The sequence below is a fragment of the Anolis carolinensis genome, chromosome 1 (genome assembly GCF_035594765.1).
Source record: "Anolis carolinensis isolate JA03-04 chromosome 1, rAnoCar3.1.pri, whole genome shotgun sequence".
NCBI lineage: Eukaryota > Metazoa > Chordata > Lepidosauria > Squamata > Dactyloidae > Anolis > Anolis carolinensis.
In genome coordinates this window covers 318,630,630-318,648,072 of record NC_085841.1, presented here as the reverse complement: position 1 = coordinate 318,648,072, position 17,443 = coordinate 318,630,630, and the positions used below count along the sequence as shown (strand labels likewise).

Below are 17,443 nucleotides of genomic sequence, written 5' to 3'. Positions count from 1 at the left end.
GGCCAAAGTTTGCCCATGCCTGATATACACTGTAGAATCAATGCAGTTTAGGACCACTTTATGAGTCAGTGTTATAGAATTAAAGGAGCTGTAATTTTACAAGTTCCTTAGCCTCCTCTTGACAAAGAATCCTAGTGTCTCACCGAACTAGATATCCCACGATCCTATAGCTTTGAGCACTGGCAGTTAAAGTGGTATCAAACTACATTAATTCTACAGTGTAGATCAGGCATAGTCAAACTTGGGTCCACTAGGTGTTTTGGACTTCAACTCCCACAATTCCTAACAGCCTCGGGACCTTCCCTTTTCCCCCTCGGCCACTTAAGCTTGAATGTATTAAAAAAAAATCCAGAAAAAGAAAGCCTTGATTTTACCTTTTTTATACAATAAGCACAATTTTACTATTCTAATATTGATGTAAACATGCATGGATGTTGGTGTTCACTTGGGGGAGGGGGTGTTCCTGGAGCCAAAACCAAGGCCCACTGTATTAGGAGACTGGGACAGCATCCCTTTGGAATGTCAATATTACTATTTAAGTAAACGAAGTGAGGGAACCCATTTCAAATCCCTATTCAGCCATTACACTTATGCTACCTTATCTTTGTCCAGAAAATGTCTTATGTCCTTCAGAGGAGCAGTAGAATGAAAACTTCAACAGCAACAAAATCATAGTGGTTATTTTTTTAAGTCAATCTGCCTTAATGTTGAAGAGTGGTCTATAGCCATTGATGGTTATGATACCTTTCCCGCCTCCTCCTTTGCGCTGCACGTGCCTTTCCCGCCTCCTCCCTTGCCCAGTGCATGCCTTCCAAAGCTTTACTTGTGTTTATAATGGTATTTTAATTATTGTTTAATTAGTAATTAATTATTAAGGGGTGCTTTGCTAGTGCTTTTGGTGCACAAAGGCAGAAGAGAGTTGGACTGAATGGCCCAAAGGGTCTCTTCCAATCCTCTTTATTATTATTATTATCATCATCATCATTATTAACATTGAGGCTGGGTGGCCATCTGTCAGGGGTGCTTTGCTAGTGCTTTTGGTGCACAAAGACAGAAGGGGACTGGACTAAATGGCTCAAGGGGTCTCTTTCAACCCTCATTATTATTATTATTATTATTATTATTATTATTAACATTGAGGCTGTATTTGTTCCCATTTTGTTTTTGTTTTTATTTCAAAATAAGATATGTGCAGTGTGCATATGAATTTGTTCATAGTTTTTTTAAAAACAATAGTCCGGCCCTCCAGTGGTCTGAAGGACAATGAACTAGCCCCTAAAAAGTAACCCCTAAAAGACCCCTGGTTTACGGTATATATATGCAGTATCAAAAGGAAGCTATATTAATGACTCCACAGCTGGCTTGTGAAAAATGGTCCCCAAAGAAAAAACAAGTGAAGCATTATTGAGGAAGATGACCAGCATGTACTTCGGAAACAATAATTTCCCCCCATCTATCTATCTATCTATATCCATCAGAATCAAAGTTTAGAAAGTTGTTTTTTGGGCTACTACTCCCAGAATTCCCCACCCAGTGTGGTTAAAAAGTCCAGTTTGTGCTCAGCATCCCATTATAACATTGATACTGCTGAACAATATTCACAGCTCAGTCTACTGGCAGTCCTGACTGTCCTTATTGTCCATTAATACCCATTTTAATCCCTGAATGTAGGATAGGTTCAAATCGTATATTGTTCACATTCACTTCAATTAGTCTATTTGTGGGAGTTATGTGCCCTAAACTACCAGCATGTAGAAAGAAAGAAAAAAACTAAGCATCGTAAATATACCAAAGCAGGGAGAAGAGAAAACAAACACCGATGTTTGGAGAGGCACTAGGTAAGAAACAATAGACCTTTTGAAACAGACAGACAGACAGGCATTAGGAAGAACTTCTGATGATAAAACCCTTGTGACAGCAGAAGATACTGCCATGGAAGATCATGGATTCTTCTTCATTTGAGGTTTCTAAATAGATATTGAATGGCTGCCTATCTTCGATTCTTTTGATGGAGTGTATTTTCAGCCCTGGCAAAGTGGTTAATGCATATCTCTCTTCCAACTCTAGGATTTTATGAACTTGCATAGAAGGAGAATGACATTAGAATCAGCTTCCCTTCTCATCCCTAGAAAATACAGAGACACAGGCATACAATGTGCTCTTTGCACATATAGTATTCTGTTGAATGAACAAGTTTTGGGATCTCCCACAATGCCTCATTCATTTGTTTGATTAACATCCAGAATGGTCTTATCACCCTCAAGGGATAGTAAGCCTCTTATAACTTACACAAGAAGCCAAATTAACATTAAGAAGAAACATACATATGCCGAAGGAAGACAAGACATATTGCCTTGCTGTGATTTGTGTTCATAACCATACCTATAGCAAATGAGATTACACTACATTATCAATACTGAATCCAAATAAAAGTAAGGACAGACCAAACTACAATACTTTAAAGACCAGAAAATTTGATAAAAACAGCAATTAGTTTGGAAAAAGCAGTAATGAACACAAAGGTGCATGCTTGTGGCATGGGTAGATGAAACCACGTGAAATACTGTAATTGGGCAATATTGAGAACACACGTACATTAGAAAGTTCAAAAAGTACATCAGCATAGGATTTTCACCTTGTAGGTTAAAATAACATCCTTAGAATCATAGAATACTAGAGTTTGAGGAGACCTCATGGGCCATCCAGTCCAACCCTGTGCCAAGAAGCAGGAAATCACATTCAAAGCACCCCCAACAGATGGCCACCCAGCCTCTTCTTAAAAGCCTCCAAAGAAGGAGCCTCCACCACAGTCCAGGGCAGAGAATTCCACTGCCGAACAGCTCTCACAGTGAGGAAGTTTTTCCTGATGTTCAGGTGAAATCTCCTTTCCTGTAGTTTGAAGCCATTGTTCCACGTCATTAGTCTCCAGGGCAGCAGAAAACAAGCTTGCTCCCTCCTCCCTATGACTTCCCCTCACATATTTGTACATGGCTATCATGTCTCCTCTCAGCCTTCTCTTCTGCAGGCTAAACATGCCCAGTTCTTTAAGCCTCTCCTCATAGGGCTTGTTCTCCAGACTCTTAATCATTTTAGTCGCCCTCCTCAAGCTTGTCAACATCTCCCTTCAATTGCAGTGCCCAGAATTGGACACAGTATTCCAGGTGTGGTCTGACCAAGGCAGAATAGAGAGGTAATATCCTTTTGTGATTATATTTGATTGTAAGAATCATTCTATAAAATTATTAATTTTCTGCTATAACACTGCAAAAAATTGTATAGACAGTCATTTTGGTGTCATCTTTCTGATGGTGTCAGCCAGCATGGTACACACACTTTCCCAGCAACAATACTGCACTTATCTAAACATCATTATCTAAAACAACAGTCCTTACTACCAAGTAAGCATTCAGAGAATTGTATAACCCAACAGGGCAGTAATTCCTTATGCAAGAGTAAGTACAACTGGGTTCAATGGTATAGACTTCCAGACAAATTTGCAAAGGATGGCAGCATTGTTTAATTGTACCTAATTTCCATTCAATTGAATACAGCATGTCATGCTTCACTTATTTCTGAGTGAAATCACAAAAATCACACCTAAACTCAACTAAATCAAACCCACATAGAACTGATGGTATAGAGAAAATATGTGCATTTTAAAAAATATATAATATTCAGGATTGTGAGAATATTATATCAATATTTATATTTTTTTAAATGAATACTTTCCCTATGCTAACAGTACTATGTGAATTTGACTTAGTTGAGTTTAGGTAATATTTCTGAGAGTCTTTGGATTTATTCTCATAATTCTGAAGTCTCTAAAACAAAGTGGATGATCCAAATCAGATTATGCACTGTGAAAATTGGTAATTACCTAAGTGGAAGGACTGTTACTTCTTGCTGTTGCTGCTGTGAAAAAAAGTAAGCAATACAACCCTGTTTTTAATTAAAGCACTAAGTCCAGAGGATATGTGGAAGTTTCAGATATAAAATGCATAGTAAAGTCTGCTGATGGGAAATAATCACCCACTCAGAAACACCATAAAAAGGTGACACTTGTTTTAAAAACATTTTAAAATGCAAACAGAATTGTTATTTGAACTTCAGTCATCCACACAATTGTTCAGAAACTGATATTTGACTAAATGAAGTAATATCACAGGTGAATTTTTATTTATGGTAGTTGGTGAGCAGGGATCAGTATGTAAAACATGTTGTACTGACATGATTGGGAAAACTTCCTGCAAATAATTTTGTAAATAAATCAGTGATGATCTTTAGAAAACTTAAGAGTCCATAAAATTAGTTGCTTTGGAAGGTGTTCATAATACATGTTAGCAATATGTGCAATGCACTCATCTTTAGCAACATTATTTTCAGCAAAATTGCAAATATGTTGGTTTTGTTGCTTGAAAATATGCTAGCAATGTTAGTGCCCAAAATAAGACTTAATATAGTTGTTTAATATTTATTTTATCTTGAAGAGTTTTCCTATTTCGCTTGCATTCTGTGATACATCCTTTCTACATTTACTTGTAATCTACTAACCATTTCAAGCATTGTCACAATGCTATAGAACTGAGACATATATCTTAGAGTAAATTGTGTTACTTATTTACTTATTACTTTATATACACTCACATACAATTCTAGAAATTTTATTCAAAATATTAAGTCAAAACTCTGGATTGACTTATCTATGGGTCAGTATAGGTAGGTACTATACCTTAGATGTCTTTCTCCCGCCAAGGCATCTAATTATGAAATTTAAACAAAAATTTAAAATGTACTATTAAGGTAAAGGTTTCCGTTGACATTAAGTCTAGTCTTGTCTGACTCTGGGTGTTGGTGCTCATCTCCATTTCTAAGCCGAAGGGCTGCTGTTGTCCATAGACACCACCAAGGTCATGTGGCTGGCATGACTGCATGGAGTGCTGTTACCTTCCCACCGGTATGGTACCTATTGACCTACTCACATTTGCATGCTTTTGAACTGCTTGGTTGGAAGAAGCTGGGGCTAACAGCGAGAGCTCACTCTGCTCCCCCAATTTGAACCACTAACCTTTCAGTCAGCAAATTCAGCAGCTCAGCAGTTTAATCTGCTGCGCCATCAGGGGTTCCAAAATGTACTATTACAGATGTTTAAATAAGCAGTGTGGTATTCATCTTTCTGGATGAGACAGAAAAGCTTTACTTAAGGTGACATTTCTTCAGAGATCAGATGTCATATTGTTGAAGTATTTACGTGACTCTTTCTATTGGAAAGTGCTACTTTAGGAATTTACGAGATAAACTCATGGCTCGGTGGTAAAATACGTTTTTTGCATGCCAAAGGTACATTTATCAGTCCTTGGCATTTCTTGTTAAACAATTTTGGGTAAAAGGACTAGGAAGGAGTTACCTCCTGAACTTTGAATTACTTCTGACAGTCAAAAGAGACAAGACTGGGAGGTGGACCAATGGTCTGATTCAGTATCAGACACATTCACATGTTCAGTAGTTCCTGTTACATTGCTAGTGATACCATTTTGTGAACTTGTGTACTTGAATGTATTATGCTTCCTTAGAGACTGACAGCTTTCCTAGTCAAATTCTGGAGCAATAAGGAAGCAATCCTGCCTCTTTCATTCTATGACAATCTGATTCTATGCTACTAGTGGGAGAAATGTAATGTTGATATCTTTTTTATTATTATTCACCTGAGTGAATTAAGGATATTTGTGAAGAATAAACTGCTCTGAAGCAAGAGATAAAATAGGACAAAGGTGAATACTATAAGCAAGAGAGTCTAAATGCACATCAACATACAAAGTAAGCCAAATAAAGGCATGTTTAGTGCAATAATGGAGGGACATCTAGATGAGGTTCTGACAAAAGCTGATTTCACAAGGAGGGCAAAACAATTCCCTCTGTATACAGGAAAAATGCTATTGAAATTGTATTTTTAAATAATTTTGATTAGAATGATTTTCCAATATAGAAGAACAAAGATAGGAAAGGGGATAATGGGAAGGGGGGAAAGGAGGGAGATAGGTCTGGGATTGGGGAACTTGGGAGAAAATAGAACAAAATAGAACAAAAATAGTGTCATTATGGAGTAATATTATTCTTCACATCATCTTATCTGTGATTCATCAATGTCCTCTAAAAAGCAAAAAGCAAAAAGCAAAAGAAAAACCCCAAATAAAATAAAACAAGGTAAAAAAAGAAAAAAAGAAAATGTCGACTTCCAATCCTCTTCCTCATGCAATAAAGTCCTTTAATCATAATAAAAAAATTGTATCATTTATTGAAAATTTAAAGAGCAGTGGGAGAGAGTGCTTTTGGATAGCTCCTTTGCTTTATTGGATGCCAGTCATATGACTTTATCCCACAGCCTGGATAGAAGGGGGGGGTATCCTGAAGAGTGGTGACCCATCTTAACTCGGCAAAGTCAGTCTTAGGGGATGGCCAGCCATCCCATGAGGTTTCCTTGTCATCTTATGTCTTTCTTTCATTTCCCACTGCTTTCTTCAGTCAGGAGACGGGGAACACTTGACTCCTGAAAACTGAGTTTTAACTCAGTCTTCGCACATCAGCAAGATGGATTCCCACAATCATGGGATGGCCTCCGTGAGATTCCATTTTGCCAGCATGCAAAAACTGAGATAAAATGGGAGAAAGGTAAAGTGGGATAAAGTCCATAGTTATAACAGGCTCTGATACTATCAAACATAACACGTAACATTTAAAAATAAACTTTTTAATTCACTTGATCCATATACGTATTTATTCGCAGCCAAGAAATTAGGACATGGAGGCACTATGTCATGAGAAACAAAGGTCAGAAAGGTGTATTTCAGCTGGATGCCACTGCTTCTGCAAGAATAAATTGGGGGTGGGGTACATTTCCCCTGCACTTCCCCAATAACCTATTAATTCCATATTTGTTTATGTATATACCATGGAGTGCTTCAAGAAGAATGGGGAGGAAAGAAGATGCTGATTCTTTTGACACTAGATCTGAAAGTACATTGTTGGATTTTGGCAAATGACTGTGTAAGCAGATATTCAGAGGCGGTTCAACTACCAGGCCAACAAGGCAGTTGCCTGTGGCGCCATCTTGTTGGGGGCACCATCGAGGCAACTCCTGTCTCCTGCGGCCTGCCTCCGCAAGGTATTGAACTGCTTTTTCTGTTGATTTGTTGTAAAACATGATATTTTAATGCTTAATTTGTAAAATCTTAATGTAATTTGATGTTTAATAGGCTTTTCCTTAATCTCTTCTTATTATCTAACATTTTCGCTTATCCAACACTTTTATTTTTCAGTGATTGGTTTGGGGGAGGGGGCAGCAAAATTCTGTTTGCCTACACTTGAAAAATACCTAGGGCCGGCTCTGCAGATATTGATATTGTAAAAGGGTATATGTCTACACTATGCAATCATAGCAGTTTGATCCCACTTTAAGTGGCATGGCTCTGTGCTATGGAATCTTGGGATTTGCAGTTTGGCGAAGTCCTCAGAATTCTCTAGGGAACTAGGGCATTTCCGCAAACAATTGCCCTTTCCCAAATTACAATGCCAGAATTTGGCATTAATGTGGAACTATAGCAAACTGTTGAAAGTGTGCAGTGTGGATACTAACTAAATCTTGAATTGTACATTTTAGAAAATAAGCATTTTCTGTAGTGTGGCAATTTGAGATTTTAAAGTGGGTATGTTAGAATGAATGGCTTTTGGAATGCAGTGTTACAATATGGATGAGATGGGAATTGCTTAGCAGTTATTTTTCCACCTTAGTCATGGCTATTTGGATTAGCCTTTTATAAGAATAAAATTATGAGAATTGTAGTTCCATTGATCCTTTCATCCCAACTGTACCAGAGTATCCTTTTACTTTTTAAACAAAATCTAGATGGTCTCGCAATTGCTGCAGTGACCTCCACCCAGCCCAATTATTTGGTTATTTTCTAGCTGAATAACACATTAGCTTTTTTTCTTACCATTCCTGCATAAGTTTGTCTTGGAGATAGGGAGCGTAATTGTTGCCAAGAATTACTGAGCAGAACAATATATGGCATGCCAGCTGGATGGACAACAACAAGGCAAGACAAAGTGGTTGGGATATTGACTGTCGAGGCATCTGAGAGGGCATCTTTTCAAAATAACTCTGATATGTCAGCTCTCTTGTCAACATCAAGCTTTAATCAGTTCAGTCTTTTTTGTTGCTAGGTCTTCCACCTTGTAATTGAGCCTGACATACACAATTCATTCTTCCCGCTGGCTCTGGATATATAACTCCTGTCATGGTCAATTATTAGGTGATAGGGCCTGAAACCACTGGGACAGTTGCTTAAAAGCATCTTGTACAGAAAAGCCAAATGAAAGAAAAATTATAATTTGGCTGGAAAACATAAAATGAATTTCTCACAAAAAACCACTTTTAAGTATAGCAGAGGTTTTCATTAAATAGAAAGAAAAAGGGGAGGAAATAGATTTATTTTAAGCCAGTTTGTTGAATAGGGCTCAAATAGGTTATACATTCTAGAAGAACTGTGTGACAGTTAAGACTACAGCATTTCTATCTACATTTGGAAAGTAGCATGATTCTAAATACCTCCTTGCAAAAATGCATATACATATCTTTGCATGTCAAAAGCTAACAGGTCAGTACAGTCTTCTCCATAGCATCCTGTTTTTCTAATCTGGCACTTTTTCATGAAGTTACACTGAAAATATAAACCTGTAGTCCAGTTAGCTGCTACGACTGATTCTGCTTAAGGTATGAACTGGGCTTCATTAAGAACTTTATGAGATCCAACTTAGTTTATGTATGGTGGTTTTCTCTTTCCGTCGATAAGCATCACGTATACCACAAGTATCACGTTTTGACAAGCTAGAACATGTCCAGAGTAGGGTGACCAAAATGATCAAAGGTTTGGAAACCAAGCCCTATGAGGACCTGGATATATTCAGAAGGCCGAGAAGGAGACATTTGCCATGTTTAAATATTCGAAAGGATGTCACATTGAGGAGGGGACAAACTTGTTTTCTGCTGCTCTAGGACTGGGTTCAAATTGCAGGAAAAAGATTCTATCTAAATATTAGGAAGAGGTGTTCTAAGGTGGAATATGTTGCTGCTGACTTGGAACTTGGTGGAGTCTTCTTTGGATGTTTTTAAGCAAAAGCTGGATGCCTATCTGCCAGAGGTGCTTTGATTGTTCCTGCATGGCAGGGGGTTGGACTGGGTGACCCTTGTGGTCTCTTTCTACTCTATGATTCTATAAGAATTCTTGCACTGTACTTACCATGTGATGAAATATTTACACATCATCCTATATTCAACCAATATAGTAGTAGTAGTTAACATGAGAGATATAAAAATGCATTTGTATCAACATTTGAAGAGAGGTGGGATAAAATATGAAAATAGCATGGATGTAAGTAACAGTAAATGTGGATTATATGTTTTTTGTACAGAACTCTCTTAATTCAGTTCCTTTACTTCAAACATTCCTAAAATATTTTCTGTCATGATGTATTTCTGCTCTTACCTGTCCCTTTTATTTTGTATGCATCCTCTGGTCACTATGCTGACACTCACATGCATTCCCATTGCTGTGTCTACAACGCAAACAGTGTGATTGCAACCACAATAACAGCTCTGCCTCATAACAGAACTGTACAGTGTTGACCTGGGTATATATGCCTTCAGACAGCAGCTACTGTGCTTTCCATTCAGAATGTGTCCACTAAGCTAGAACAGTAGGAAGCAAAAATTTTGGTACCCTCTGGCATAAGTATGCTTTTCTTGGGCTGACAGGTTGACTCTTGTTGACTCTTATGATACCATAATTGCTGCAGAGTAGATTGGCAGCAGATCAGCAATGTCAAAGAGCCTGAATTCCCAGGTGTGTGATTTGGCTGCAGGTGTTTAGACTTTATTGGATGCACATTTCCTCTTCAAAACAAGCATGTGATTGTCCTCTTGCCTTTTCAATAAATGCTTCCTACATGCCTGGCTCTTCACAGGACCAAGAAGAGAGGAAACTGCTTAACAGTAATATCTCAATGCAGGGACATACTCAATGAATGGAGATGATAATCCACGTAAATATTGAAATGCTTTTAGAAAAACTGATTGGATTGAACATATGCTAGTCAGATTGCAACCCCCTTTGCAGCTGCTGAAGAATAGACACAATACAGGGATAAACTCCATAGAAAAGAAGAACTGAATTTTAATTTCAGGAAATGGCTTTTTTGGGAATTCAGTATGACTGTCCATGGACCTTCGAAAAAGATACATAGTGCAGTATCTTTTAAAACCAATGGTCACATAGATATATTCACCTGTGGAAGTTAACAATCACTTAGGAATCTAAGCACCCAGCAGCTTCCAGACATTTGCAGCATCTGTCTGTGCCAGTGAAGCTTCACATATCAAACAGTCGTACTAGAAACCCAAGGAAAGCCAAGTGCAGAGGATACAGAATAAAGGTACAATAAACATCCAGTGTCAGCCTCCCGCAAAACAAAGAACAGGCTTCAAGATTCTCAAGAACATTAACAGCTAGTATGAATATATTTTCTTATCAGTTTCTTCAGGAGCAAGCTGTCACTCATATAAAAGAACTGCCAGAACTCTTTCCAAGTTCAGCTGATAAATGTCTGTTAAAGGCTCTTTTGCAGGAGCCTTTCTCATGTGGGTTTTCATGAAGTTCTTTTTGCTATAGCCCAGTGCCCCTGATGGCACAGTGTGTTAAAGCACTGAGCTGCTGAGCTTGCAGACCAAAAGGTCCCAGGTTCAAATCCCGGGAGTGGAATGAGCGCCCGCTGTTAGCCCCAGCTCCTGCCAACCTAGCAGTTCAAAAACATGCAAATGTGAGTAGATCAATAGGTACTGCTCCGGCGGGAAAGTAACGGCGCGCCATGCAGTCATGCCGGCCACATGACCTTGGACGTGTCTATGGACAATGCCGGCTCTTCGGCTTAGAAATGGAGATGAGCACCAACCCCCAGAGTCAAACATAACTGGACTTAACGTCAGGGGAAACCTTTACCTTACTTAGTATTTCTCAAACTGTGCCCCTCCAGGTGTTCTGGACTTCAGCTCCCACAATTCCTAACAGCTGGTAAACTGACTGGGATTCCTGGGAGCTGAAGTCCAAAACACCTGGAGGAGCAGAGTTTGAGAAACACTGGTCTAGTGGATGAATAGCAGTTGCATGGGCCAATTGTGCTAAAACCCATTTGGTGCCACTCACTTGCCTACTTTGCCCCCCTGTTGACAGGCACTGCACAGTACCTGGAGTTAAAAATTCCAGAGCACTGATATCCAGAATTCCCTCTCCTACCTCCTCCAATTTCCTTGGTGCTCTGCATATCATCACTCCAGGTACTGAGTTGTGTTCACTGCCATTTTAGTAGCAGGTGGGCATTGTAAAGGTAAGATCGAGGGGAGCAAGGCAGGTGCCATCCTCTCTCTCCAAATTGCTTGAGCCCAGGAAAAGCAGGATTGTGTGTAAACTGTGCTGTTTCCCAAAAATGCCTGAAGTAGCTGGATACACTGGAGTTTTGAGAAAGCTCTGGAGTATGCAGTCACTTCTGTTAATGCAGGTCAAGGCCACATTGAGCCAAGTCAGCTCCATGCATCATGTAATGGCCATTAGGCGCTGCGATGGCACAATGAGTTAACCCTTGTGAACTGCTTTTTTTCCATGTCAGGAGTGACTTGAGAAACTGCAAATCACTTCCGGTGTGAGAGAATTGGCCATCTGCAGGGATATTGCTCAGGAGACGCCCGGATGTTTTGATGTTTTTACCTTCCTTGTGGGAGAGTTCTCTCATGTCCCGCATGGAGCTGGAGCTTTTAGAGGGAGCTCATCCATGCTCTCCCTGGATTGGATTCGAACCAGCAACCTTCAGGTCAGCAACCTAACCTTCTAGTCATCAGACTTGGTGGCACAAGGGTTTAACCCACTGTGCCATCAGAGTCTCCTTTGTGAACTGCAAATCTGAAAGTTGAGTTGCTGACTTGAAGGCTGCCAGTTCGAATCCGTGAGACAGGGTGAGCTTCCATCTGTCAGCTCTAGCTTGTAGAGACATGAGAGAAGCCTCCTAGTAACACATCCGGGTATCCCCTGGGCAATATCTCTGTAGACAGCCAATTCTCTTTTAATCTTTTGTGGGTGGAATCTTTTTCAGGAGCACAAATCCTGCCAGTTCTCACAGGGGGCTGCTGATGGTGGATTCAGACCCATATCTGACGTGGACTGTACCAGCAAGGGCATGCCACTCTATAGAAAATCCTTCATAAGTTATTAAAAGATTTTAAAGCTTATGCTGATTTTTCATAATGCCAGCCTTATTTTTGTTTGCCAACATGTTATTATCCTAATTTAAATTCCTTGCATGTTAAGTATAGATTGGTAAGTGGAGATGAAATCTTCAAGGATGGAGAGAGGTGAAATAGAGAAATAAAAGACTAGGGTAGCATTACAAAAGTCAAATATTTCAAACACAGTAAATTATAAGTAAGAAATGTCTTTTCTAACTTCAGCATGTAACCAATCTCTTAAATGAAAACCAAAATATTTTCCCAAATGAAGGTGATGGCAGGAACAGGGGAGAGAGACTGTGAATAAAATACGATACTGAAGTTTTGACAGAAATCCAAGCCAAATACAATTAATACACGATGTTTAAAAAAAAACAACCCTGAACAATCAATCACATCTAATGAAGGTAACTATGAGGTCACTTTTAGCTTTAGCAGTGGTTTCATTACATAGAATAAATACAATGCGGTTGCTGTTGCCCGTTTCTCGTCTAAAACTATTTAGTTGTTTGTAATTTCCTCTATTTTTTTTTCTTCATCATTTTTAAATGTATTTGTTATGCAATGCTTTTGACACAAAATAAATAAATAAATACAGCTAATGCTGTCTCTCTTTCTCTTGCTTGGAGAATGGCAACACAAAACACAACAGTGATTTTTTGTTTCTTCAATGTTACAAACACTTAAAGGCAACAAACATGCAGATCCTAGTACATTTGTAACCCTCATTCGAACTTGCATTACATCAGTGGCAGGAAGGCTTGATGTCACTTTATTCTTTCTGACCAATAATTCTCTGTATTTCCTGCAAGAAATTTGAGTGATGCAAATGACCTTATTTTTACAGCATGCTTTTATTAAATAGTTTATTATTTTGGCAGACTAATAAAGATTTTGGTATTTGCTTTTATTTGCAATAATATTACCACCACATAAAAAAGGATTTTATGTTCTTTTTGAGGAACAAGGAGGATAAAAGTGTTGATGGATAGTGCAACTGAGGCATCAGCAATGAGCTGGAAATGAGACACATAAATATGAAAGCAGAGCTAAGAAAATAGAACTGCACCCTTGGCCTTTCTTAAAAGAACATGTGCATGCCATGGCTCATTCACACTCTTAAACAGAAACGCCTTTTGTTTCAGCGCATTGGGGAATGCATGCAAAGTCTGATTCACTATTAATATTCCTGGCTTCTTGGCATTCTTCAAATAATTGAGAAAATTATGAATTTCCTCCAAGATATTTGTGAACAACATTTTTAATCAATAGTGCTTTAACGAATGTATACACACACACACACGGAAAAAGTATATTTTCCATTTGGGATGCAAGAAAAAAAATCTTCCCTTTAGATACTTAAAAAATTCACTTTACCACGGAAAGGCATTGTCATGATTGGCAAGTAATGGCTTAAAGACGAACACGATTCTGAAGCTTATTATTCTACAGTTATTATTCTTCGTGTTATTTTAAATACATGGATTCAACTATGCTAGCAGTGACCTTATTTTAAAAACCCTCCTGCTTTACTAATAGGAAACAAGATAATTTTTTAAAAAATGTAATTCTGCTGAAAGCTACCTATAAGTGAGCTGAGTCTGAATATTTTCAACCCTTGTACAAAAAGATACATGTTTATTTTATGTGATGTGGTTTGGGTTACATCTACTTAGGACAATTTTACACGAGACCTAAAATTGCCCCTGTCGTTCTATTTATGTTAACATCTAATGAGTTGTTTGTGTAGAAGAACATTTCTGAATGAAGATTTGTGTTGATGTAGGTTTTACAGTCACCACATAAAGAAGTACTTTAAGCCTCATATATGAAAACACTTAATCTTAACTGGATTGCACAATCTTTGCTGACTTAAATTTAGTGTTGCCTACTAGACTTCCACTAAACCAGTGGGAATTTCTGTCCTACCCTGATGTCTAGCCTCTATTTTGCACCTGAAAAATCTGTTCCCAGAGGTTTTGCAGCAGATTCTGAGAGTATATAGGGAGCTTTACAGAAAAAGGGATTGTTACAATGAAGGAAGTCGTTCTGTTGGCAAAGCAATATAAATGGTTTCTGTTTTTGTGATTCCTTATGAGGAAGAATAGAAAGCAGCAATTTTGCAAATAATCTAAAAGTAAACAATCTGCTATTTCTTTACTATGAGAAATGCTTTAACACCAAATCATCTTTTGATGTAAGGTCTGCAGTAGACTCATAATAGTTTTCCTATAGAAACTTAAAACACAAGTCAGATGTTTCAGAGTCTAAACTGACTCTGACGGCTCAAAACCATCCCAGCAGCTGGATGGCAGCTATACGGGTGATCAGTGCAGAACTGATTTGGTGCTCCTCACTCGTGAGCCTCAGCTTGCCCTCAATCTGTTTGCGGTATCCAACAGGAACAAAAAATGGCACTGTTTGTTGCTTGGCACCTGGAGTGATGATATCAAGAGCAACATGACAAAGCAACAGGGAGTGGGGAGAGGAGGAATCGTTTCCCTCTAATACAGTGGTTCTCAACGTGTGAATCCCCAGATGTTTTGGCCTTCAACTCCCAGAAATCCTAACAGCTGGTAAACTGGCTGGGATTTCTGGGAGTTGTAAGCCACAACACCTGGGGACCCACACGTTGAGAACCACTTCTCTAATACTATCACTCTCAGCCCCGAGCAATGAACACCACCATTTTTGTACCTGGAGAACACCACAATTGGATGATCAAGAGGAGCAAGGTAGATTCCATCCTCTGTCCCCAGGCTTCCCATGTCCGGGGAAAGTAGAATGGAGTGTAATCAGCTATTACCGCCTCCCAAATAGGAAGCAGCAGAGTTGATCACAGATGCCTGAAGTCACTTGTTACTCTGGAATTTTGTGAAAGCTCTGGAGTATCCAATGAGTTTTGTAAATACAGTTCAAGGCCACATAGAGTGGCCTTGGCTTGTGTTATGCCGCATCAGCTCCATGCAACCTGTAATAGCCACAAAGTTGATTTGGTTGTCATTCAACTTAAGACGACTCACTTTAAGAGAGATCATATCTTAGTAGAGGTGTTCATCCAGGATACACACCCAATTCTTATGTATCACACCATTCTTATTCTTGAGGCATATCTTCAATTATGTAAGACAACACAATGAAAACACATTTGTTTCATTCTTTTCCCTAGAAGATGTAGCTACCTTTCCACATGAAACGTTCTACAAAGTTCAGCTGTGAAACAAAACTGGTGTTTAAACAGAGTTGTGAGTTTTTTCACAACTATGTAAGAGTTGCATATTTATTCACTTCCTCGCCAGCTAATGTCTTGTGCTTGCTAGTTTGAAAAAGATACGAAATGTAGATTTAATTAAAAAAAATAATTTTGAGGAATCTGCTTGGTTTTAATTTTATTCTTTTGTATGAAAGTTTGTCTCACAGAGAGCTACAGAATCTATCTAAAAGGCAATCAGAAAGCAAGACTCACAAATTCCAAAGATGCTTAAAAAGAGTTTGCCTTTAACAATTTTAGTGATTTGCCAAACTTATTTTTTAAAAAGCTTGTGCCCAGTGCCAGTGACTCTTCCTCTGCCAGTAGTAGTCATATCTTTCCTGGGATAGTATCCAAACATAGTGGCATCTAATGGGTAGCAGGCTACAGTTTTACTGTTGGAGGTGAAATTGAAAGTTGCACTATGCAGAAGTGATGAATTTGCATCACTGAATGTTGCCTAGCAATAAGAGATGAAATGCTAATGCTGACTTTAACCATAAAAAGGGGCTTTTGCATTCACACCCAAAATTGTACCATATTTTTTAAAATGAAAGGGAAGAATAAAATGAAGGTGAATGGGAATAATAATACAATTTAATGGTTGCAACCAGCCTTTTAATGGGAAATGCTCAATTTAAGTAAAATTAGAAAAGATTTCATTGGAGTCTGTAGGCTAGTTGAAATTCAATTTAATTTATCTTAATCTTAATTACTATTGTGATCTCGGTTTAGGCATCACCTATGAAAAAGGCTAGCTTTTTTAAACTCATGCCGCAAAAGTAATGTGGACTCATTGTTCAGTTATTGCAGTGAGGCCACATCACACATAGGCCAAATGTGCAGCACACCTGCTGAATCCAATGATAACTCTCATCAAGGGAACACAGGGATTTACTCCAGAGCTTCCAAGGAGAGTGAACCCACAGTGTTGGAGGTGTAGAAGCTGGATTGGGCTGGACCCAGCACGAGCAACTGTCCATATTGCTAATGGGACCACTTTTGCCTCACTTCCAGCAAGCAGCCCTCTCACAGAGGTTTGCTGGTGACATCACATTTCTGGTGAGGTCATATCCACTGCCGAGCTATGTGACCAGAAATGTGATGTTGCCAACAACATCTGCTTATTGGTGGCAAAGGCAGCAGAGGTAACCCCAATGTAGCCTTGGCCTGGTGTGCCATGTGAATGACCAAAAGACTCCCAGAGCTACACCAGAGCAACTCTGGAGGACTTTAAACTGGAGTTTTCCAGTAAATGTAGACAACGCCCTAGTCAGTCAACACCCTTCCTTCTTTTTTTTTCAATTCCTAGGAAAAGAATGGATACATATTCTTCACCAAATTGAATTACATATCTCATATTTCATGTTTGTAAGAAATTTCACACCTTCAGCAGGGCACATCTTAATTATTTCCCATAACCAAGTGTGTATGCTGTGTGAAATGTAGGCAATTTCATGGCAAGGGAGTTAAATTAGGGCCAACATCCATTATGTAGTTGACAATGTCTGTTCTCTGCAAAAACCAGGCTTGCAAGCTCATACATTAGCAAATGCAGCCATGTTAGTCCACAGCAGTGTATTTTGTTCTGCCTTGAGAGTGGAGTGTTGTTACAAATAAGCATTTTCCACCTGTTCCAACAGCCTGGCATATTATTTTCTTGATATGTGATGATACAATACCTCTCAGGTTTGCTAAGTAGCAAAGGGAAATGTAAGCAAAAGAAAAGGTTTGCCACTTTCACAGGTTTTCTGTGTTTGGGGTCCTGCTCATCTGAGAACTGTAAGAATGGCAGCCATATTTTATAGTATTTCTTTGGCCTCTGCCATCTGGTGTAGGTTAGTTTTTCCACTGCCAACATTTCCCTG

The 17,443-nt window shown here is 38.8% G+C and overlaps 1 long non-coding RNA gene across 1 annotated transcript in view; it reads left to right on the top strand.

Moving 5' to 3' along the window:
* The window catches only part of LOC134295477 (uncharacterized), a 69,690-nt gene that overhangs the window by 458 nt on the left and 51,789 nt on the right, over positions 1 to 17,443 (top strand). Inside the window, exon 2 of the long non-coding RNA XR_010002070.1 lies at positions 3,135 to 3,190. This is a non-coding gene — a long non-coding RNA (uncharacterized LOC134295477). The remainder of the gene's footprint in view (positions 1 to 3,134; positions 3,191 to 17,443) is intronic.